The sequence below is a fragment of the Protopterus annectens genome, chromosome 9.part0 (assembly GCF_019279795.1).
Source record: "Protopterus annectens isolate FY-2018-M chromosome 9.part0, PAN1.0, whole genome shotgun sequence".
In the NCBI taxonomy this organism is placed as follows: domain Eukaryota; kingdom Metazoa; phylum Chordata; order Ceratodontiformes; family Protopteridae; genus Protopterus; species Protopterus annectens.
In genome coordinates this window covers 1,698,737,274-1,698,761,748 of record NC_056743.1, presented here as the reverse complement: position 1 = coordinate 1,698,761,748, position 24,475 = coordinate 1,698,737,274, and positions in this window count along the sequence as shown.

Below are 24,475 nucleotides of genomic sequence, written 5' to 3'. Positions count from 1 at the left end.
GCTGTGATGCTGCTGAAGCCTCTTCTAGGGCTGCAGCTTTTGGGTCCATCATGAGGTGTTATTCTTGGCTTAGTCTCCAGACTTTGCCTGAGGACATTAAGGCCAAGTTGTGGAATGCTCCTTTGGATAATAAACATCTTTTTGTGACTGCTGCTACTGACGTGTTTAAGTCTCTTCAAGAGAAAGGCAAAGCCTTGCAAGACCTTAAAACATATTTATGTCTCTCCTATCCCTAAGTTCCAGAGGAATTGTCCTTCTAGGTCTGCTTTTATTTGCAGGCATCCCCACCAGGCCTCTAAGGGCAGGAAGGGTGGGAGGCAGCCCCCCCTCTTCTAAGGCTTCTCAGATTCCTGTGGCCTAGAAGCCTCCTTTATCTGATAAGCCCACCAACTGCCTTTAGACCAGATTCCTTTGTCCCTTTGGCTCTCCCTTTGTTTTTCAAATTGACATCTCATCATTTCAGACTCTTAGGTTCTTTCTATCATCCATCTGGGTTAATTCATGGTATGGAAATCTCTCCCTCCTTTTTCTGGGATTCCTCAACCTCCTCTAGAGCAACTTCTACATTTCTCAGAGGTTCTAGAGTCCCTGTTGAATCCAGGGACCATTCAACCTGCCCCTCCTTCTCAAGTGAGAAGGGTTTTTTATTCCAGAATGTTCCTAGTTCCTTGAAAGGAGGGCACTTGGAGACCTATTTTGTATCTCTCTAAGCTCAACACCTTTCTCGAGATCCCTTCCTTTTCAGATGCTTACTCATTAAACTCTGTTTCTTCTTTTATTACCCCTTGCTTTTCTGGTGCCCTTGGAACTGAAAGCTGCTTAACTTCATATTCCTATTCACACTGCCTTCATCATTTCTTTGTGTCTTCATCTCATTTTCAGTTCTCTGCTTTGTTCTTTGCCTCTTTACTGCCCCAATTGTATTCATAAAGTGCCTAGCTCCTGTAATTGCCTTCTGCAGGCTCCAAGGCATTCAGATTTTTCCTTATGTGGATGAGCTTTTTAATTCAGGCACCTTCTCCAAGTCAAATGTTGCAGGATATGCAGTTCACTATCACCCTTCTTCAAAGTCTAGGTTTACTATCAAGTTCCAAAAGTCCATCCTGACTCCCTCTCAAGATTATGTGTATCTGGGATGCAGGATTCAGATGGTACCAATGTTGGCCTCTCTTCTGCCTCCAAAGGTATTGTCATTGACCTCCTCCTTCTTCTGACTGCCATGCCAGCCAGGGAGTTTCTTCGGGCCTTCGGATTCATGGCCTCTTCTATTCTAGTGCTTCCTGTTGCCAGAGTGCATATGCTGAAGTTTCAGTGGTACCTCAGGTCAGTTTGGCTGCAGCATTGCCACCCTCTGAATTTCAGTGTACCTCTCATTTCCTTTCTCAAAAAGTAATTTGAGTGGTGGATATGGCAGTTTGCTCTCAAACCAAGCTGGTCCTTTCAGCCTTCAATCCCTTCTCAAGATCTGTTCACTGATGTCTCAGACATGGGGTGGGGGCATCTCTTGGTCACCTGAAAGTTCAGGGTCTTTCACCTCCTCATCAGAAGTCAGATCATGTCAGCATCAGAGAGATGAGGGGTCTGATTCTGGCTCTTCAGGCTTTTCACCCCATGTTCTCTCTGGGCCTCTTGAAGGTACACAGACAATACTATAGTGATGTGGTATGTCAGCAAGCAGGGAGGCATGAAATTTTATCCCCTCTGCAGGATGGCATTTTAGGCTTGGGAAGTGGCTGTCAGTTATCCGTTAACTCTTCAGGTAGCATACATTCCTTCAGAACACAATCTTGTGGCAGACTCCCTGAGCAGGTACAAAACACAGCCTCATGAATGGATGCTTAACAGAGATGTGTTTCTGGACATTGTCCATTGCTGGTGAATTCCTCAGGTAGATATTTTTACCTCTCCTATGAACAGGCAGCTTCTTCTCTTCTGTTCCAGAGTGACATGCCATCTGGCTTGGAAGATGGATGTCCTTTCATTTCCTTGGAAGGGGAAATTAATTTATGGTTTTCTTTCGCTTCCTCTACTTCCAAAATTCCTGCAGGAGATTCAGCTGGACTCCCCAAAAATCTTGCTAGTGACTCCCTTTTGCTGAGACAGCACTGGTTCCCCCTCTTGATACATCTGGCCAGGGGCGATCATCACACGTTACCTCACTGGTTGGAGCTCCTCACACAGGACAAGGGGTCTCTCATCTATCCCCTCTTTTCCATGCTGCAACTAATGTTGTGGCTGATAGGATTTAGAATGTTGATCCCTTTCAGGCACCTCATTTCTTTGGATGAGCTCAGGTTTTTACAGGAGGCAATGAAACCCTCAACCAGAAAATATTATATGTCCAAATGGAAGAGATTTTCGGTCTGATGTCAGGCTCATAACCAGGACCCTTTTTCAGTGGGGGTCTCTCTGGTCCTCTCTTATTTGTGTGAGTTGCTCCAGTCTGGCATGGCGTATTTTTCTCTGAAGGCCCATTTGTCAGCTATTTCTCCTCGTCTTCCCTTGAATCCTCCTTAGGCTTCTCGTTTTGAGGTCAAGCGATTTCTTAAAAGTGTCCTACATATTAGGCCTCCAAGAAAGCCTATTCCTCCTCCTTGGGATCTTAATTTTGTTTTGGAAAAATTGACTCAGGCTTCTTTTTAGCCTGCAGATTCTGCATCTTTGCAACATTGTACCTGGAAGACTGTTTTGTTGCTGACTCTTACTTCTGCTTGGAGGGTTTCTGAGCTACAGGCCCTTATGGCCATTCTTCCTTTTTGTTTTTTTTTTCCACAGGGAAAGGGTGCCCCTTCATACTAGTCCTAATTTTATGCCCAAGGTAGTCAATGAGTTGTCCTTGAATCAGTCGGTACAATTCCATTCCTTTTCCCCTTCTCATCAGCCTGCTACTGAGAGGGTCCTGCATACCTTGGATTTGCACAAACAGCTCAGGTACTATTTTGATAAAACTAGGGCTATTCGTAAGTCTGATCAGCTTTTTGTTTCCTTTCACCCCAGGTCTTTGGGTTTGCTTGTTTCTAAGCAAATCATCTGCTCTTGGATATCCAAAGCCATTTCCTTTTGTTATTCTTTTCATGGCAATGATTCTGTTAGAGCTCATTCCACTAGGGCTGTTTCCTCTTCTGGAGCCTTCTTAAAGGGGTTGCACACCAATTCCACCCTTGAAGCTGATACTTGGTCTTTAGTGCATACTTTTACTAAGCATTATAAGTTGGATATGGTTTCTAGGGCCAGAGAAGGTTTTGCTGAAATGATTTTATGTGAATTTTGTGGGGCCTCTTCTAAGCCTACCACCTCCCTTTCTGTTTCTTGAGATTTTTACTCTCCATTCTGAAATGAATACTGCAACACTGATATAGAAGGACATAGCACAGTTATGTAAAAGCTTACCATAACAGGAGATATCCATGTCTTCACTGTTGCAGTATTCACTCCCTCCTTCCAACCCCCTCTTGTTTATTCTGCATTTTTTCCTTCAGGATGTGAATGGACTCCTTTGTCCTCTGACAACTATTCGATTCTGGGACAATGCAGTCCTAGGTAGTTATCTCCATTCATCCCTTTTATGCCAAACATTCTGTGTGGGGAGCATAATTGTGATGTATGGTGCAAACACAATCTTTTTTAAACTTATTTGTACTGGTTGAGCGACTGACTGCCCGGGGGGGGGGGGGGTGCATCCCTTCTGTAACATATACTGCAGTAGTGTAAAGAAGGACATCTGCTATTATGGTAAGAGTTTATACATCCGTACTTTATTCTTGTTGCACCCTAAAAATATTCACATGGATAATCACTTTGGTGGCAACTTCCTCAATGCCAATCCCCCATCATTTTTCTTAAAATGGTTTACTGATACAATGCATGCTGCCTTTATTTGATAATTGATATTGACAGTTATTATTTGTGCTGTGTTTCTAGTTTAATATGCATTTGTATTCATGCATTTCTTTACTTTTGTGTAATGTACCTTTAGATTTCATCAAACAGTGCCTGACTGAGTCCTTCTCTGCATTTGTGTGTGTGTGTGTGTGTGTGTGTGTGTGTGTGTGTGTGTGTGTGTGTGTGTGTGTGTGTGTGTGCAGGTTAGAGTTGATGTTTTATTATTTTTTGCTATAGACACCATTTTTGCTTCATGTTATTCACTTCATATCTCTTCCAACACTGTTTCACTTCCTGTTATGGCATTTATGTTTTCACTTTGATTACAAGGTTATTTTTTACCTTTTTTATGTCTTTTACTGTTCTTGTTCAGTTAATGTAGTTACATTTTAATTTTTAATGCTTTTTATTTCTGTAAAAATGTGTTACAATCCTGAATCCTGTTTCATTCCATTTTTTTTATCTTTAATAGAGACCCAGTAACGTATTTAAGTTGGATGTGTATGTTTTGGTGATTGGTATTGATTTTATTGATTTGTTTTCTGTTCATGGAGTATCTTTTAGCTTGTTTTTCCTGCAAACTGACTTTACACGATGGTGATAATTTGTTGCATTTTGAAGTATGTAAGGATCTATGACTGACTGAGGTCTAGGTGGCCTGCAAGCTTTTGCCTACAAATAGAACATATGTGATGCACAGGTAATTACCAATCTAACTGGTAAGTTTTCCTTGCCTATCTACACACAGATATATATATATATATATATATATATATATGTGTGTGTGTTTGTGTGTGTGTGTTTATATATATATATATATATATATATATATATATATATTTTTTTTTTTATATAAAAAAAACCCCACCTAAACACGCTGTTCAACCTCAGCCTCTCCACAGACTACGTGCCCATAGAATGGCGCACAGCAATGGTTATTCCACTCCACAAAGGAGGGTCCACAACTGACCCTGGTAACCATCACCCCATAAGCCTGACTAGCCTGGTCTGCAAGGCCATGGAGCACATCTTTATGGAACTCATTAACAAAGACATTGGGAACCTTCAAACACGTGACCCAACCCAGTTCGGCTTTGTTAAGGGCAGATCATGCCTACTAAACCTGGTTGACTTCTTCGATATAAAAGAATCACAGGCCTAAAGCAGATGCCCTATGCTGACCGCCTTAAAAAACTCCAGCTATACTCTGTCACATATCGTCTACTCAGAGGCGATCTTTGCTTAACATACAAGGCCATGTCTAACCCAGACCTGTTGGACATGCTACACTTAAAGAAATCCCAATCCCTCAGAGCCACACGCTCCAGGGATCTAAACCTTGTCATCACAATAAACAAAACATGCGGGAGGGATAGGTTCCTGACCCAGAGACTCCCCAGACTCTGGAAGAGATGGCCCATACATGTCAAGCAGAGTGCCTCTTTGGCCCTCTTCAAAAGGAACCTTGACGATTGGATGGGAGAAAGGAAATTCACCCCAGGGATCACGTCAGTCGCCCTGGTAGACAGGGGTCCAGGAAAGTAAATAGTGTGGGAAGAAATAGCCAGGGAATTGTTATGGCTAGACTTGTATAGGCCCTAGGGCTGATAGCCTAGTACCAACCTATGAACCTATAAAAAAACAAGACAGTCACAAAGGCCATAGATGAGGGAAAGGTTGTTCACACAGCCTACCTTGACCTCACCAAGGCTTTCGACACCATTCCCCACTCAGGAATTACAGAAAAACTCACCAGCCTGAACATAATTCTGTACATCACAAGATGGGTTGCCAACTGGCTTACAGACAGAACTCACACGGTAAGAATAGCGGGCTCCAGGTCCGACTCTAAAACAGTCGCAAGTGGTGTCCCACAAGGCTCGGTCTTGGGACCCCTACTGTTCGGCATCTACTTTTCAGAAGTAGAGGCAAACACAGGAGGTCTATGGCTAACCAAGTTCGCCGATGACTGCAAACTGGGAGCCATAATTGACTCTCCAGCTGACACAAACATCCTCCAAAAGGGCCTTACTGAGATGGACACCTGGTGTCAAAGTCATGGCCTTGAGCTAAATGCCAAAAAATGCATAGTCATCTCGTTTGTGAAAAACAAAACACTTACAAATTACCACATAGGTGGCAGCCCCCTTAATACAGAAGAGGTAATAAGAGATCTGGGGACCCAGGTAGATAGTAATCTCTCCTTTGACAATCATATTGCCAAGGTAGTTAGGAAATCCTTCTATGTGGCCCAACTAATTACTAAAAGGGTTCGTATCCAGAAATAAAGAGGTTATAGTGCCCGTCTACTCGTCACTCATCAGACCCATCATAGATTACAATGCCCCATTTGGGATGCACCTCACAAGACACTTCCAACAGCTGGAGAGACCACAAAAGTACCTCACCAAGAGGATTACTGGCCTCAAACATATGTTCTATGCAACCTGACTGAAAAAACTCTGGCTGTACGCAGTGGCATATTGCTTACTCAGAGGTGATCTATGCCTGATTTACAAAGCCATGTCCAACTCAGAATTGATGGACATGCTCCACCTAAAGAAATCCAAGTCACTGTGAGCCACACAGTCTAGTGAGCTAAACCTCGCCACAACAATAAATAGAACATGCTCGAGGGATAGATTTCTGTCACAGAGACTCCCCATGCTTTGGAACAAAATTCCAAACTACATTAGGCAGAGCCCCTCACTAACACTCTTCAAGAGAAACCTTGATGAGTGGATGGGTAACAGAAAATACACCCCTGGGATCACTTCATTGGCTCTGCTTAACAGAGGTCAGTTAATTAATCAATGGGGCGGCAAAAGCTGACACACTCTGGCTAGCCTTATAAATGCCCTCGGGCAGATAGCCTAGTACCTACCTATGAACCTATATATATATATGGGTCTACTTGAAAACACCGACATGCCAAAACACCGACGACGAGAACACTGAGACCGGAAGATCAACAACTGAGATGACCGACAGTTTAAAAGCCCGACGCTGAGAACACAGACATGTTAAGGGAAGTGTGCGATAGTGACAGACTTTAGAGTTGGGGTGGGTTAAGTGAGTTACGGTTAGGGTGCGAGTAAGGTAAGTGTGCGATAGTGACAGTCTTTAGGGTTAGGGGCGGGTTAAGTGAGTTAGGGTTAGGGCGCGGGTTAGGTGTGTGTGCAATAGTGATGGACCTTAGGGTTAGGGTTTGGGTTAAGGTTAGTGCATAGATAGTTTTGTATGTAAGGTTTAGTGTAGGTTTGTAAGTTTTTTGGTGTGCTTGTGTTGTGTGTGTGTGTTTTTTAGGAAAAGGTATTTGTTTTGTTGATTGTGGGGATTGTGGTTTGTCAGGCATGTGAAGTTTCATGCTTTTAAACTGTCGGTCATCTAAGTTGTCGATCTTGTTCTCGTCGTCGGTGTTTTCAAGTAGACCCATATATATATATATATATATATATATATATATATATATATATATATATATATATTTTTTTTTTTTTTTTAATGCACCAAGCTCATAAAGCCTTCTTTAACTATGTTAGAAGCTACAGAATAAAAGCACAGCAGTGCACAGAGCAAATAGTAAATAATGTCACATACTCAGAACCTAAGCACTTAGCTAGTCTATTACCAGATAAATTTAGCACTATGTTTTCCCCCCCTCTTTCCTCTTACACTTTCAGTTCACATACCCACATATACACCCACAAATCTCCCCAAAACAATTCCTTAAAAGTATTTTCAAGGTCAAAACACTGTTTCTATGGGACTGAATAACACCCCAGGCTGTCTACTGACCAAACTGCAACAGAACCAGCCAAACCTCCTACACAGGTGATTCAATATCAGTCTCCAAACACACTTAGTGTGTTATGAGTAGAAGATAGCAACAATCATCCACTTGCACAAAAAATTACTGATACCATTTTAAGTCAAGTGCAGCATTATTGTAACAACTGAAATTTAACCACTGACCAATTAAAATGAATATTACAGCATTAACCTTGCTATCTAAGCTCTCCTGTCTGTACCTTTCCATATTAGGCAGAAGTTCTGAATTCCAGAAAAGAACTTTCAACACTAGCCATGTTGGCACTTTCCTGTTGGCAGGAAATAAATCAACAGAAACAGACAATCAAAAATAATCAAGAATCCATTTTGAAACGAAAGTGCATTTAATATACAAACACTAACATTTTTTCTTTCATTTTAACTTCTCCTGTTACAGCATAAATTACTTCACTACGAACTATAGCAGATGCTCTATGTCAAGTATCATTATAAACTGTATCACCGATGCATTATGCAATAGACAGTCTAGAATTTTAAGCTTTGTTAACAAACTGTTTTTATCTAATTTTCAGTTCTTTTTAGACACTGCTGTTACAAATGTTTTTGTAGTATCCCAGTTTTGTGATGTTGGTGGTGTGAATTTATAGGTAAGTCCTGGCATGTAGAACAGGATATGACTGTCAGTGATGAGAAAGGAGGAGGAAAGAAAGCGTGCTTTATTAGGAGAGAGCGCGAGGAAGAGAACAGATGGGGAAACACTCTGCAAAGAAGAGAGAGTTTTGTTCTCAAATTATAGTATATGCATGATGTGCATGTGTTTCCATATTTTAATGAGATCATAAAACCTTTCATGTTAAATAACACTCAGTGATCACGGCTCTCATTTGTATAACTTTACCTGTGAAATAAAGAGGATGAAGAGGGTTTTTACTCACCAGTGTTACTCATTATTCAAAAAACATACTGTTGGCCACAAGTGTATCATAAATTTGTAAAAGAGTATTACCTGCAACCATATTTTTTTTAGCTATTTACTTATGAAGATTGTGAAAGCACTTTGCAGTGACAATATAGCTTACTTACAATGTATGGCACATACTTTATATACACTTTGCAACAATTAGCTTACTGCCATTTAAACCCCATTATATAAATGTAGTTTACATATACTGGATAAGCTGCTAATATGGCATTTATTAAATTAAGCACTGAAGAACTCTGCAGCAATCTTTTTTAAATAAAATTCATATTTATTGAATTATCACTTATGGCATAGGTAATAATACATTTATATAAATGAAAACAAACCATACTGACATATTTTCAGTTACAAACATTACAAATCACATATGATCTATACAGTCATTGTCAATCGAACATTACATAGCTCATTTAATTCCTGCCTTCCCTTAAACTTAATTCCTTTTCCAAAACATTATTCTGTATGTATTGTTCCCACAATTTACATTTTCCTATGTAATTTGCTCCTACCATTTCTGTGACTATATGCACTACTTCTAGTACTATTGATTTAGACTTTGATTTACATTTTTAGTAAGTGTTTTCTTTTTTTTGGCAGTCACCAGAATTAAGCTCAACAAGCCCTTACTATGTCTAGGCAATTTGGAACCTATATCTGAAACCCTGCAGCAATCTTGAGCTGTGCTGAGTGCTAATACCAAAAATAAATGCCATTAATGTTAATGTGTGTGAGAAAGCAGGCTGACAGACAAGCCACAGAACCACAATAAATACCACAGTTGAAAAGCTACGACCACAGAAGTATGAAAATATTATTAATGCTGCAAACTGCAAAAGAAAAATAATCGCTTTGTCTGACAGAAATTTAAATATAATTAATGTACACTTGGTGTTGGTGGGTAACCATAAACAGCCTTTTAAGCTTTGCTGTCTAGGACATTGTGAATTCCTTGGAAACATTTTAATATATTAAATTTGTGATTATTATCCAAGTATTAATCATTATCTTTTATAGTTTTAATGAACAGAAGGACAGCAATATGTAAATGATGTTAACTGTAATTTTGATGTAATTACCTAATATAAGGGGTGCCGTTGCACAGGGATACACAGCCAGACAGACTATATAGTTTTATGGGCTTTACTTGTTATCAAGGTTACATTTGTCCATAAATATTTTATGGCATAAATTATTTAAATCATTTGTGAAAGTTGTGTACCATTAATATAATCAAAGTCCTTGTTTCATAATCATTGTTCCCTGAACAATATATAGTTTTTTTCTCTGGTATTTCCATCACTTAGTATCTGATGACTTACTGTAATGTGATAAACCTCATCTGGCTACTGATTGGAGAACTGTAACATCATGGTGAAAGCTCTTTGAATCAACTGTTTTATAATCTTTATCACAACTAGATAAAGCTTTAGTATGGATGCTTCATGCAAGGCAGAACAGGAATTTCTACTTGATGTTTTTGAAGATGACCAGTGTCTCTTTATAATGCAGAGCTGTACTAGGTGTTTGAATTCTTATGTGCATGTTTTACTTTTGCTCTGAGAGTTAATTCTACTTGTACTAAACACACTGCCCACGACAAACTGGAACAAAACAAACACAAGAACGGCAAGCAGAAAAAAAGTCTAAGTTCTGTTTTAATATTAAATAATGAAGCGCTTTTCGTTTGCTTCCAAAGCAAACTTCTTCAGATTACAAGTGCACCTTACAGAAAAATGCAGTTAAATACCAACAGGTGATACTCTTTACCTATCACCACGAACCTCCTCTGCATGAAAACTTTAAAGAAACACTCACACATTAAAACTGCTACTCACTACTTCAAGACCAAAATGCAAGTAGCAGTAAACACCAAACAATATTAACTTATATAAACACTAAACCTATCTAGTATATGCTAATTAATTAAAGATCTTGTCATTTTAAACGTACATCAAATTGAAATACCACATTCTACAATAGATATAAAACTGCTCAATAATTAAAAACTGTCATCCTCATAAGTGAGACACACCAAGTTACATGAATGAAATACAAAACATTTTCATCCTGGTGATTATCAAGGTGGGGTGACAATTAGATGCCTACCTTGGCAATCTGGAGTGTCTTCCGGTGCAGCTTATGGTCATGCAGCTGGCAGACCTCACGGGTCAGGCCATCAGTGGAGAAACTGTCTCATAATATCAGCCAGACACTATTCCAAGACCTTACCCTATCACAATCCTGGTGATTTCCCTTCCGTATGTATTGGCCTTCATTATTTGTGCATTGCCCAGCACTATCACCTTTACTCCAACTTTTGGATTTTTTACATAAGTGCATCTGAGTGGCACTATATTGTCTACATAAGTGCATCTGAGTGGCACTAGATTTTGTATGAGTGCAACTGAGTGGCACTGTATTGTGTACATGAGTGTATCTGAATGGTACTGTATTGTGTACATGAGTGCATCTGAGTGGCACTGTACTGTGTACATGGGTGTGTCTGAGTGGCATTGTATTGTGTACATGAGTGCATCTGTGTAACCCTAGATTGTGTACATAAGTGCATGTGAGTGGCACTGTATTGTATACATGAGTGAATCTTACTGGTACTGTATTGTGTACATGAGTGCATCTTAGTGGCACTGTATTGTGTACATGAGTGTATCTGAGTGGCATTGAATTGTGTACATGAGTGCATCTGGGTGGCACTGTATTTTATATATGAGTGAATCTTATTGGTACTGTATCGTGTACATTAGTGCATCTGAGTGGCACTGTATGGTGTACATGAGTGCATCTGAGTGGCACTGCATTGCGTAGATGAGTGTATCTGAGTGGCATTGAGTTTTGTACATGAGTGCAGCAGAGTGGCACTGTATTGTGTATGAGTGCATCTGAATAGCACTAGATTGTGTACATGAGTGCATCTGACCGGCACTGTTTTGTATACATGAGTGCATCTTATTGGTACTGTATTGTGTACATGAGTCCATCTGACTGGCACTGTACTGTGTACATGAGTGTATCTGAGTGGCACTGTACTGTGCACATGAGTGGATCTGAGTGGTGCTGTATGGTGTACATGAGTGCATCTGAGTGGCACTGCATTAGATACATGAGTGCATCTGAGTGGCATTGAGTTTTGTACATGAGTGCATCTGAGTGGCACTGTATTGTGTACCTGAGTGCATCTGTGTTGCACTGAGTTTTGTACATGAGCACATCTGAGTGGCACTGTATTGTGTACGAGTACATAGTTATTAAGCCATGATAACCTGCTTTCCTTGTGATGACCATCATTTCAGTCACTTGCCATGCTGTAATGGTGATCCAGCTATACAGCAGCCTAGAGCTGCTTTTCTTTAAGTCATCCCTTTGGTCAGACTGCTACTGCTGTTCTGTACCTCATATATACCTGATGATCTTTGCTGCCCTATGCTTTGTCACCTCTTCAAAAATTAATCTGGACAGCACTTTTCTATGAATCTCAATCTTTTTTGTTTCAACAAAGGGATGTGTGATATTTTATTACAGACATGCATAAAAGATGAATCTGTTTTAGCATAATATCACTTTACCTATCAAAGAGCTCTTGTTTAAAAAATCAGTAATGTTTGATTTATAAGAAGCAATGGTGTGGGTCAGGATGTCATGTTAAAATGGTTACTAGGGTTAGGTTTCCCATTCTTCATTGAAAACATGAAAACTGTCAATTAAAACCTTGTATCAAGAAAGAGGTAAAAGGAAAACAGGCCAGAAGAAATCATCACAGACAAGGGAGTCCGCAGGATTTTTTGCAGGGGGGGTTGCAAACCCAAGCCCCGCCCACATATCCCCACCCCCTCTGCTGCCCCACCCACTCAGCCCCACCCCACCATTCCAGTGTCCCAATACTTGGCTATTTTTCCCCATTTGTCATAGACACTGTTCAAATCTCTCAGTGTGCATACTGTTTTATGCTTTACTTCTACAATGATTACAGATATTTGGATTTCATTTACAACTTTTACTTCAAAATTTATAGCACAAACACTGATAGACATTTACTAAACCTAAACAAAGCAATAGTCTTACAATGAAAAGAGACTTAGCATTAAAACTTCTCTACCTTTGAAACCCACACTCACCGAAACAACATTGAAACCCGCATTCAAAGAAAATGCATCTGGCCAGTGGCAGAGTAAGTTTACCTTTGGGCTGTTTTCAAATCATAGACTCCTTGCACACATTTTTAGAACCATGCAAAAGTTATTTGATTCACCTTCCTGACTGTATTAATTATACTATATAATAATTGAATTATATCACTTGTATAATACAGCACCACTTGTTAGAGTGTGTTTTAAATTTATAGTTCTGAACATTTTTCCTTTAAGCAATGAAATAAATCATATGAACCAATAATGACAACCTGCCCAATTCAGAACATTTCAACCATAAAGGGCCACTCTACTCAAACTTCTGTCATACAATCCACCAATATCAATCAATATGCAGAATCTTTGCAGAAGTAAAACTCATCTGAATAATTTCACATTAAAGAGATCTGAAACCAGTGAAGAGGTTGTTGCTAGAAAACAACTTTATATTTCAGTGTTTCATCTATAAATTCACTGCCTGCTGCCCTTGAAAAATAAATTGCCTATGTTATATTAAAAAAATGGTAAGCTGGTATATTGCAATAGGGAATGGGTGGCAAGTTGAAAAACAAGTAAATAGTTATTAGGCATCTCATCCAAAGGAGGACATACACCCCCTTAAAATACAAATCTACATGTTGTGGGAGTAGAACCTACAGCCCTCTGTATCAAGATGCAAGTATGCTACCTGCTGTGCTGCTTTAAAAATTCTATACCACAATAGTGATACTATTTGCTAAACAAAACAGTTGCATATTTTAAGCAGGCTTAGCATGAACAGCAGTAAAACTCTCTTCCTTTGAAGCTCACAATTCCTTGAAAATGCAATTGAAAATAAATTCCACCTGCTAACTCTAGGGCATTTCACTCTCTTTAACACACACCTTAACCTCTAAGTGCAAGAAATCTGGACAAAGCCTAAAGTAAATAGGAGCAGATTATAAATATTGCTCTCATGAACTTAGGACATTGCTAGAATAACAGGATTTATGTTAGTATGCATTTTTTAAAGGATATGACATCTAAAACTCAAATGTCTGTCATTGTTTAGCAACTTCAATGCTTTTTATGAGGAATATGGGGCAAAATCTGGACATTCTCCAAAAACCTGGACAGCTGAGGGGTATGCTTCCTCCTTCTTATACATACATGCAGACACACATACAAACCATACCTCTCAATCTGTTAACACAAGAAATCTGGACAAAGCCTGTTATAATGTTGGGGATAAAGGCCCAAAACTAGGGACACATTAGAAAGTTGATAGAATAAAAGGATTTATGTTAGAATTAATTTTTCTGAATAATATGAAGTCTGAAACTGAAATGCATGTCAATATTTATTAACAACTATATTCAGATATAGTTGGTTGTCTCAGTACTCACCGTGGCTTGCATTTTCTCCTCTCTTGAAAGGCCCACTCTACTTAACTTGTGTATTATTTCCTCAGTCACTTAACCGTGGGTTGCAAGGCAGTTTCATCACTAGTGTGTGCACAAAATATAATGCCTTCAATGAGTCTTGCAAGAAATCACATGCAATCATCATGGCACAAAGATTCTACTGAAGATGCTTCCAATTTTTCTTGTACACGAACACGACAGAAGCCAGAAACAGCTGTTATTCCGCAGCTCGATGCAGCAGTAGCAAAACAAATTGCAAAGAACCAAAATAAATTGGAACCAATTGTATCTATCATTATTTACTGTGCAACCCATGACATTCCTCTCTGTGGAAAAGAAGGCTCTGGTGGAAATTTGTGTTACTTGTTAGATTTTCATATTGAAGCTGGTGACACAATGCTGAAACAGCACAGTGAAACAGCTGCAGGAAATGCTTGGTACACATCCCATAGGGTGCAAAATGAGCTGTTGGCAGAATACAAACACGTACTTCAAAAGGAGATTGTTTGTGCAGCAAACAGGGCAGTTGGATTTAGTGTATTGGCAGATGAAACTGCAGATATCTTAGACATTGAGCAGTTGTCATTGGGCATTTGGTTTGTTGATGATGATTGTATTCGAGAAGAGTTTGCGGTTTTTGTTCCCATTGTTGTGAGAGATGCACAGTCTGTATCAAATGTCATTGTCAGTGAATGCATAAAGTGTGATCTAGACCTGGAAAAATTACTCAGACAGGCTATGACGGCTACACTATAATGGCAAGCATCCAGAATGGTGGTCAGGCAAAGATTCGTGAAAAGTATCCAAAAACAGCCTTTATCCACTGCGCGTCTCACAGACTAAACCTTGTAGTCAATGATCTGAATGATGTTCCTGAAATAAGTAGTGCTGTTGGTGTTATCAAGAAGATTATTATTTTTTTTTTCGTGACAGTCCAAAACGATGAGCATTGGCACCAAATATACCTCTTCTGTGTGAGACATGATGGACTGAGAAATATAAATCCATTCGTGTGTTTAGTCAGAACTTTGAGAAAATATTTGACTGGCTGATCTTCAGAAAGGCACTGCTGGTGAAACCAGACAAAATGCACATATGTTACTCAGCGCTTGCTCTTCGTGCACGTTTCTTATTTTTCTCTTCATTATTGCAAATTACTCATCAGTTCTTGAGCCTGTTGCCCAGAAGTTGCAGTCTGTTCAACTTGATATAGTAGAGGCTCAACAATACATCAACAGACTCATTGAAATATTCGAGGAGCATGCTAAGGAACACTTTAGGAATGACATTCTCAGTAAGGCAAAATCACTAGCAGATAAATTTAATATTGAGTTAGTGTTGCCAAGGATTTGCAGTCGACAAACACACCGAGCAAACACAGTAGGCGTGGATTTTGAGAGTTATTACAGAACAAGTATTTATATCCCTATCTTGACTCATTAGTTTCTTCACTGACGTCTCGCTTTTCCACCATTAACACTGCTCAGTTCAACTTATTTTATCTGCATCCTAAAATGATGCAAAACCTACAACGTGAAGAATTCTGAAAACGAATTGTCGTCAGTAATGAATTATATCATATTGCTACTATATCTGAATGATCACTTCTTGTCTGATGCATTGACTTTGAAGTTATAAGACAGCCTAAAGAATCCAATGGGCTACTACTAACTTTGTAGTCAATATCTTGCAGATCTTCTATCAATGATGTTACTGAACAAAAACAAACAAAAATAGTGTCAGGTATGGGATTAAAAATTTTTTTGATGTGTTTCATCTACACTAATGATTAACATGTGCATCATGCTAAACTGGACAACAACAAAAAATAAATAGATAAAACTAGTTGATTTTTGCTTTTGTACATGTTTATGCAAAGAAAACTTAATACTGCAGTAAGCACCATTATACCTCTCAACTGAACAGATTTTCGCAGAATGTCCAGATTTTTGCCTCATATTTTTTGTGTTCTTCCAAAAATCTGTACTTTTCTGGCAAATAGCGGAGGATTGAAGTCCTTAAATAATGATAAACATTTGAGTTGAAGAGTCCACATCCTTCAGAAATTTCATGCTAATGCAAAACCTATTCTATCAACTTTCTAAATTTGTAAGAGCAATATTTAAAAGCTGTCCCTACTTGTTCCCCCATCATTTTAGGCTTTGTCCAGATTTTTTTCTCTAAGAGTTTGAGACTGAGGTATAAATTATGGATAGGAATATATGTTTTATGCACAGTCTTCACAGTTTCCCTTAAAATGTCAATGAACCTCACATGAACTTGTTTATATTCTCCTGCTTTGACAATCTGGCTAGTGTTTTTTTAGTTTTTTCCTTTCTTGTCTTATCTTTAGTACATCTTCAACATTATGTCTACTAAACTTACTGTATGAATAATCATATGTTACTACATACTATACTTTTAATTGTATGTCTAAACCATTATGCTTATGTAAATATCTTATGCAATCATATATCTGCTATATTTTATAACTGTGTAAACCACAATGCTCACGTAAATATCTTATGTATAGTATGTTAGCAATTGTTCTGGAGCTTTTCTCCCTGGGCCTCTGCTGAAAATGGACAGCTTTGTCCAGTCGGACCTCCCCGGTAAACAAATGTAAAATAAAAAAAAAATCTGACCTTTATGTGGATTCAAAAAAAAGAAAAGTACATCATGTAACAGAAACCAAACAATGGCTCTCTGTGAATTTACTATACTATTCTGTAACTGAATGCACATTACTTAATGTTAACTGATAAAACAATTAAATAAAAATACAGTATGACAGGGGAAGAAGATAATGCTTTATGATTTGTAAACTGCTCATAACTTGTCACAATCCTTGAAATGTATAAAACACCTCTTTCTAACCTTTAGAGTCTGGAAAACAGCTTTTCTCAATAAGCAGCAATAAAGACTCCAGCATATAATACACACCAGAACATAACAGTTAAACATACTGTGCATGTCTCTCTGCATATCTGTAAATTAGTAAGCCATGTCTTTTTAAACCTGTAGTAAATGTTATGTTCTCCATGATAACGTTATATATGTAGTTCTTTGCATACTCTCACCTTAGTAAACATCCTGTAGTGACAAGAACACTGTCTCTTTGGGAGTTACTTTGCAATATGCTTAAATCAAAACTACTTGCAGAAGACAATGTTAATCCATCCTGAATGCGACCAATACAACACTTCATTAAAATATCTATTAATCTACTAAGAAAACAGACTTCTGCCTCAAAGTAAGAAGTAATTAAAAACAGTTAACAACAACAACAACTCCCCCTCTTTGGTCTGACGTCCTGTGATTTGTAATGCTAGCCACTCTCAAAAAAAATATTTGTTTGGGACTTCCTTATCAATTAAGGTAGCTCACCAGCAAAAATCAGCACTCCTTGAAGATGTGACAACAATGCAAACAGCACAACATAATTCTCCTGATACGTACTGCAAAATATTCTATTTGCCATTTCCTATTTAACCAACTGCATATGGGCAGAAGCTGGAACACAGAGGTGAAGCAATCAATACCTTTATTTGGCCAAGATGGGTTTTACAATGCACCTACTGGAGCTTCACCTTCAACAGGGTCAGGCAACAACTACTAAATAAACAAAACCTTATTTTTAATAAAATAAACAGATCTAACGTCACCATATTTCATATTTTGAAAGTTTACTATTACAAATACTAACCCATTTCTAAACTTGAGTGCAGCGTGGTATACTAAGAAAACAAAATCTAAAATATATTTATTCAAAAAGAGCCGGTTCAAGCATCCTTGTCACATATTCAGCTACAACTCAGTAACAAAAACATGTGGCACATCCGGAGATATGCACTGGCACTACTCGTACTGTGAATGCAAACTAAACCATAGTTTTGAAAATGCATTTTATGCACTTTGATGCATGCCATCATTATGTTTCAGTACATGCTTGCACTTATACTTCTGACATTCTTGCTGTGATGTTCATGCAGCATGGGAGCTTAGTGGTTAATCACATTAGAAAATCAATTATGACATCATTCCATATTGTGACCAATTTAAAACGCATTTAATGTTTACATTTTCATTCTACCCTGGAAATATGTCAGCTGTTAATCGCAGCTGCCATCTTAGTTCTTTAACTTCTAATAAATTATTATTATCGCCAATAAAATATGGCACTTGTTCAAGAACTAAAAATTTAAACTTTTTAAAATCTGAGCAAAGCAACCTATGCTTAGCTAAAGCAATTTTATTACCTTTATGCTTTATTGCTAAAACATGTTCTACAATTCTATTTGTTAAGGATTTCATGGTTTTACCCACATAATAACTCAAACATGTGGCATACACAGCCAAATATACATTACTTGAATTGCAATCAAATCTGTTATTTACTATTATTAAAAAATCTAAATGCTCTGCTTTAAATTGTTTGCATACTCAAATATATTTACACTTTCAACATTTACCACAATTATATATACCCTTTTTCTACTCCTTTTATTACATTCTGTTTAATTTCTCCTTTTTCAAAAAAAAAAAACTTTTTTAAACACTTAGTTTTTTTTTTTTTAAAAATTGAGGGGTACCCCGTAAATCTTCATATAAATTTCTATTTAATTGAAATTGAAGTATAATATATTTAAATAAATAGTAGGTAGTGGGTGATTTGTGTTTGTATTTTCTGATAAAGTTCTAATATTAAATAAGAACTAAAGCATTTTAAGATCATTGTGTCGGTTCTTACTTTCACCTCGCGATCAAGAAGTTGTGTGATTTATATTGTGTATGTATTTTATAAGCACATACACACACACACACACACACACACACACACACACACACACACACACACACACACACACACACACACACACACACACACACATTATATACATACCTCTCAACCTCTTAGTGCAATAAATCTGGACAAAGCCAGAAAGAATGGGGGGGACAAAGGCCCAAAAATATGGACAGAATTTAAATATTGTTCCTATAAACTTAGAACAGTTGCTAGAATAAAAGCTTTTGCATTATTACATATTTTCTGAAGGATATAAAGTCTGCAACTCAAATGCTTGTCTTTATTTAGTATTATGTAGTGACTTCAATATTCAATAATTTACCAGAAAAAAAAACACAAATTTTATGAGGAACAGACCTATATGAGGCAAAAATCTAGACATTCTGCAAAATTCTGTACAGTTGGGTGACATGAATATATATATATATATATATATATCATACATACACACACACACACACACACACACACACACACACACACACACACACACACACACACACACACACACACCACCTTTGGGGAGAGATGGACATGCCTTTAAGCTTGAAATTACTGAAATTAAATGTATGTATTCTGATGGATTTCATTTTTTTACTACTGTGAAGAAAACTGAAAGCTACACTACTATCTTAAACTGACTGCATTGCAGATGTTGCAGTTTGTTGATTTTAGAAGGCCATTATGGTCCAAACTGACATTATATCTCTACTATTTCAAGAAACTCATAAAAATTCAGGATACGACTTGCGGATAGTTAGCCTACAAGGCTAATAGCCTTGTACTAATACCTGAGCTAATAGCAATTAGAAAAAGCATACAACAAAACCTCAAATACATGCATGAGTTTCTGAATCAGTAAAATACACATATGTCATTATAATTTCTAAATGAACACTGAATTTGATTTTATGCAAACTAATGGTATGGTTCAGATATATAAGTTTGCAAACCTGAAAAATGTGAAATGTGCATGTTTGTTATGAAGTGAATATCAACAAAACAGAGCACCCAAATGTCTGTATAGGACTACTGGTGTTACTTAACAGCTAAAACCTTAACTCTGACACTGCCTGAAATGTACTAGAACATTTCTCAGACTAATATGTCAAGACCCCAAGTCATGGAATGCACTTATCTAGTGATTTCAGGTATAACCACATACACAACTTTATATTTATGTAATGCACTTCACTGCATACAAGTCTAAATTTGTGGGAGGCATTCAGAATTGCAGTGACAACAACTGTCATTATTTATTATATGAGAATTTCACTTCTTATATGATGAAAACTCAGAAAATATATTTTCTGGATAAGTGCTGCAAAGTTCAACCTGAGTAGAAGTCATATGCTTGAATGGAAGCCGAGTATAATATGAAATGACATACTGTGGCAGTGAATGTCTTGCATGTAATATCTATGTATAGAAAGCCACATGCCATTTGGGTCTATATCTTTTAATTGAAATATGTATTTGTCAAATACATATTCATTTAATACTAAACAGCAAAAATCATTTTAGCGAACCTTGCGATCTTTATAATTTCAATAAAAGGAAACTATAAAGAGTGCAAATTGCTTTAGCAATTCAAGTGATGATGAAAAGCTATGTCTTAAACTGAGCTAGACCTCTGCATGGGCAGAAGTTCAGTTCTGACTGTTGGGGGGGGGGTTGTTATTTCTTGCGCATATCATAAAGTGTTAGAATTCCGAGATTTGTTTAAATCTAAATACACCTCTCTACAAATAAATGCCCACATATTTCATCCATCATCGGACTGGTGGCAAGATGCAAACAATCAGTTATTGCAGGTGTTGAGATGCCCCTTCCAATCATAGCCTGATTTGATTAATGCGATAGTCGCATCCATCCTGCTAGCCGCAAGGAGCAGTCAATAAAGCGATAATTTTAGAAAAGTTGCTGTCTGGAGACCATGAGTTTTGTTTTGTGTGACACACAGTGGCAGGTTCATTAAAAATGCTACAAGACACCTACCTTTCACTTCTACATTCATCTGCGCAGTCCGAACGTCCTCTTGAATTCAAATCTCCAGTAGGCGCGAAAGAAAAAGATGTAAACCATCAGTCGCGCACAGACACAGAAGACGAAAACAGGTCGCAAACACCTGTTGCGTCTGTGCAACTGGACGGGATGCAAAGGGTGTTCTTAAAGAGGAATGCCCTTTAAAAAAAAACTTTTTTTATTTAAATTAATTTCTCGGCCAGCCGGTTCCAGGGGGGTGCAAGTGCACCCCCTTGCACCTGCCTGTGGGTGCCCTTGATCACAGAAAGGGAGTGATGTTAGCATTGCCTTCTTTCTTTTATAAGTTGCAGAGATAATACATTAAACAAGTTAAAGAAAGAAACAAGATGTGGCAATACAGTTGTAAAACTGACTAATTGTGCAATACAGCTTTCATCAGTCCCTCCTTCTATAGTTAGTCTTTGTTTTTGCCTCTTAGTTTTGCCTTGTCCCTATATTTTTTCATTTTCTGGTAAATCACTAAGGAGACAGTCAATATGTTATAACAAATATTCAAGTTTTGTGCTTCTTATTCTTCAGAAAATGCAAAACCTGTCATGCTACAAAATCTCTAAGTAAATTAGAGTAAGATTTATACATTGTCAAGGTTTGTGGCCTTTGTCTGTCATTACCTTTGGTTTTATCCATGATTCTTGAACAAATAGGTTGACAGTTATTTATTTCTGTAAAACACAATATGACCAATGCATGGAAAAATAAAAAAAAGAAACTGTACGAGTAATAAAAGAAGAGAAATGGTGAAATAGTCAGTGAGGAAGTACTTTGCAACCAGGATATAAAGAATGTGGCACGAGTCTATGCACATAATATATATGGACAGAAGCATAGCTAGGGTAAGCGGGCAGTCACCCCGGATTAAAAGTGTTAGGGGGTGTTATTGACAGATCCCGATCAGTCTTCAGTGCGATCATTTCTGAATGGGGGTATTGCAGTTGTTGTCAGAACTGAAGTGCATTGTCTTGTGAAGAAACGGGTTCAGCAGTATTACCAGCCAGTGGAGAAACTAGTTTTAAGGACATATCCCCCTGAAACATGATGGTTTACAGAGTAAAGATAAAAAAAGAAAGCTACCTGGTGCAGAATTGTTGAATAAAAAAAAAACTGACAAATGGGAAAAGAAACGAACAAGGGAATGGTAGAAGGACTTCAGAATCAAAGAAATAAATCATGGTAATAATTAGAAGTAAAAACAAAGTATTAAGAGACATGGCATTATTGATAATGTGATATTGCCAGAGGATTTTAAGATAAGAGATATACATTCTTTAATTCATCAATGTACATAAGTGTTTTGTGAATAGACTTATTATTGGACAGATTTATAATGGAAATTTAGAGAAAGTATTCTGAAATGCTGTTAAATGAAGATATGTTCCAAAATTTAGAAATGCAGCTGACAAAAATATTTGTGCAATGTAGAACTTTAAATGTTGGTGAGTTGGAACTATCCTCCTTTTTTCTTTTCTTACTGGTTGCAGCAATGTGTGATTAAAGAATTGTATGGGCAGAGGGGTGGAAGGTGTGGGAGAGAATTTATGTCCATGAAGGAAAAATTCAACATTCATCTAATATAAGAAATGTAAATGGAAAAGTAGAAATGTTAGGTGTTGGGGAGAAAGATTATAATAAAAGTAAAATGGGTATTATGGACAGAGAGAATATACAGCCAGAAATGATATTGTTGAGAAAATGTAGTGTATTTGGACATTTCTGATCTGATTGTCCTTTGATGGAAAAAGAGAAAATATAGGAAGAATAAAGTAATATAAAAGAAAAGGAGTCAAATGAGAATTTTAATATAGACATGTGAAAGAAGAAATAGAAGCATGAGAAAGATGAAATAAGTAGTTTACAGACAGAAATCTATCAAATGCAAGACAACAATAGGTATGGGGTTCTGGATAATGTTGAAGGAGAGGAGAGGGAGATAAAACAGGAGAAGAACAAGAATAGACTGATGAGAACTCAATTGGGGAACAGTAAGAAGGAGGAAGTTGAGAATAAAAACTGGAAGCAAGAAAGATTGAAAAAAATATATAGAAAATCAAGCTATTGGTATGACTTAAGGGGCTTATTAGTGACCAAGTGGAGTAAGAATTTAGATATGGAAATTGGGTCTATACAAGAAGCATGAAAAGGCTTCTGAGCGAATACGGAAACAGCAACACATATTCATCGAATCGCATTAAGGAGATAGTTGGCTAACTTCACAGAGTTGCCCTTTCCTTCCCTATAGTGCGATCTCAGAGTTGGTATATTTAGTTAGGGGTGGTGTGTGGGGCTAAGCCCCCCCACATGTTTATGGTGTTAAAAGTATTTTTTTTTAGCGAACAGCCATATAAGATTTTCCCTAGGGAAAAATTTTATTATGTGGCCATTCGCTATTTTCAGGTTTCGTGCATTATGTGTCGACTTTTATGTAGTTGCACATATGCACTTTCAGTATTATAATATAGACCCATAGAAATTATATGCTTACTGGATGTGAGATTATCATACACAGCATGGTTCCTCACTTTTTCTACCCAAAAAAAAAATACCTTTTATGTATCCCTCTGATGTTAGACTGAGATGAAACTGAAAGAACAATAATACATTTCATCTTGTTTCTCTCATCTCTCTCTCTTTATATATATATATATATATATATATATATATATATATATATATATATATATATATATATATATATACACATAGTATATATATATATATATATATATATATATATATATATATATATATATATATATATACACTGTCAAAGTAGGTGACTCCATGTCAACCAGCAGACCTGTTACTAGTAGGGTGCCACAGGGGTCAGTACTGGGACCTCTACTGTTGGGTTTATACTTCTCAGAAGTTTGGGTCAAAACTAAGGGGTTGTGGCTGACCAGATTTGCAGATGACTGCAAACTAGGTGAAATCACAAATTATGTCAGTATACTCCAGGAGGGTCTCATGCAGACCGACGACTAGTGCATTAGTCACGGTCTCAAACTGAATGCAAAGAAATGCATCATCATTCCCTTCAGCACAAACAATGTCCCTGCATACTATCAAATTAACAACAATATCATAAGTACCTATGAAGTGGTAAGGAACCTGGATCACAGATTGACTGTGACCTTAACTTTGACCACTGCATGTCTACCATAGTAAGGGAAGCTTTCCATGTTGCACACTTGATTGGTAAAGGCATCACCTTGATTGGAAAAAGAAGTTACAATCCCCCTGTACTTGCACTTATCCAGCCTATAATGGAGTAGAACACCTCATTTGGCACATGCCATACTAAGCACCTGCAGCAAATAGAGGGACCTCAGAGGTTTCTAACAAAGAAGATCAAGAGGCTTCAGCATGTGCCTTACACAGACTGACTAAAGTCCCAGTCACTATACTCCGTAGCATATAGACATCT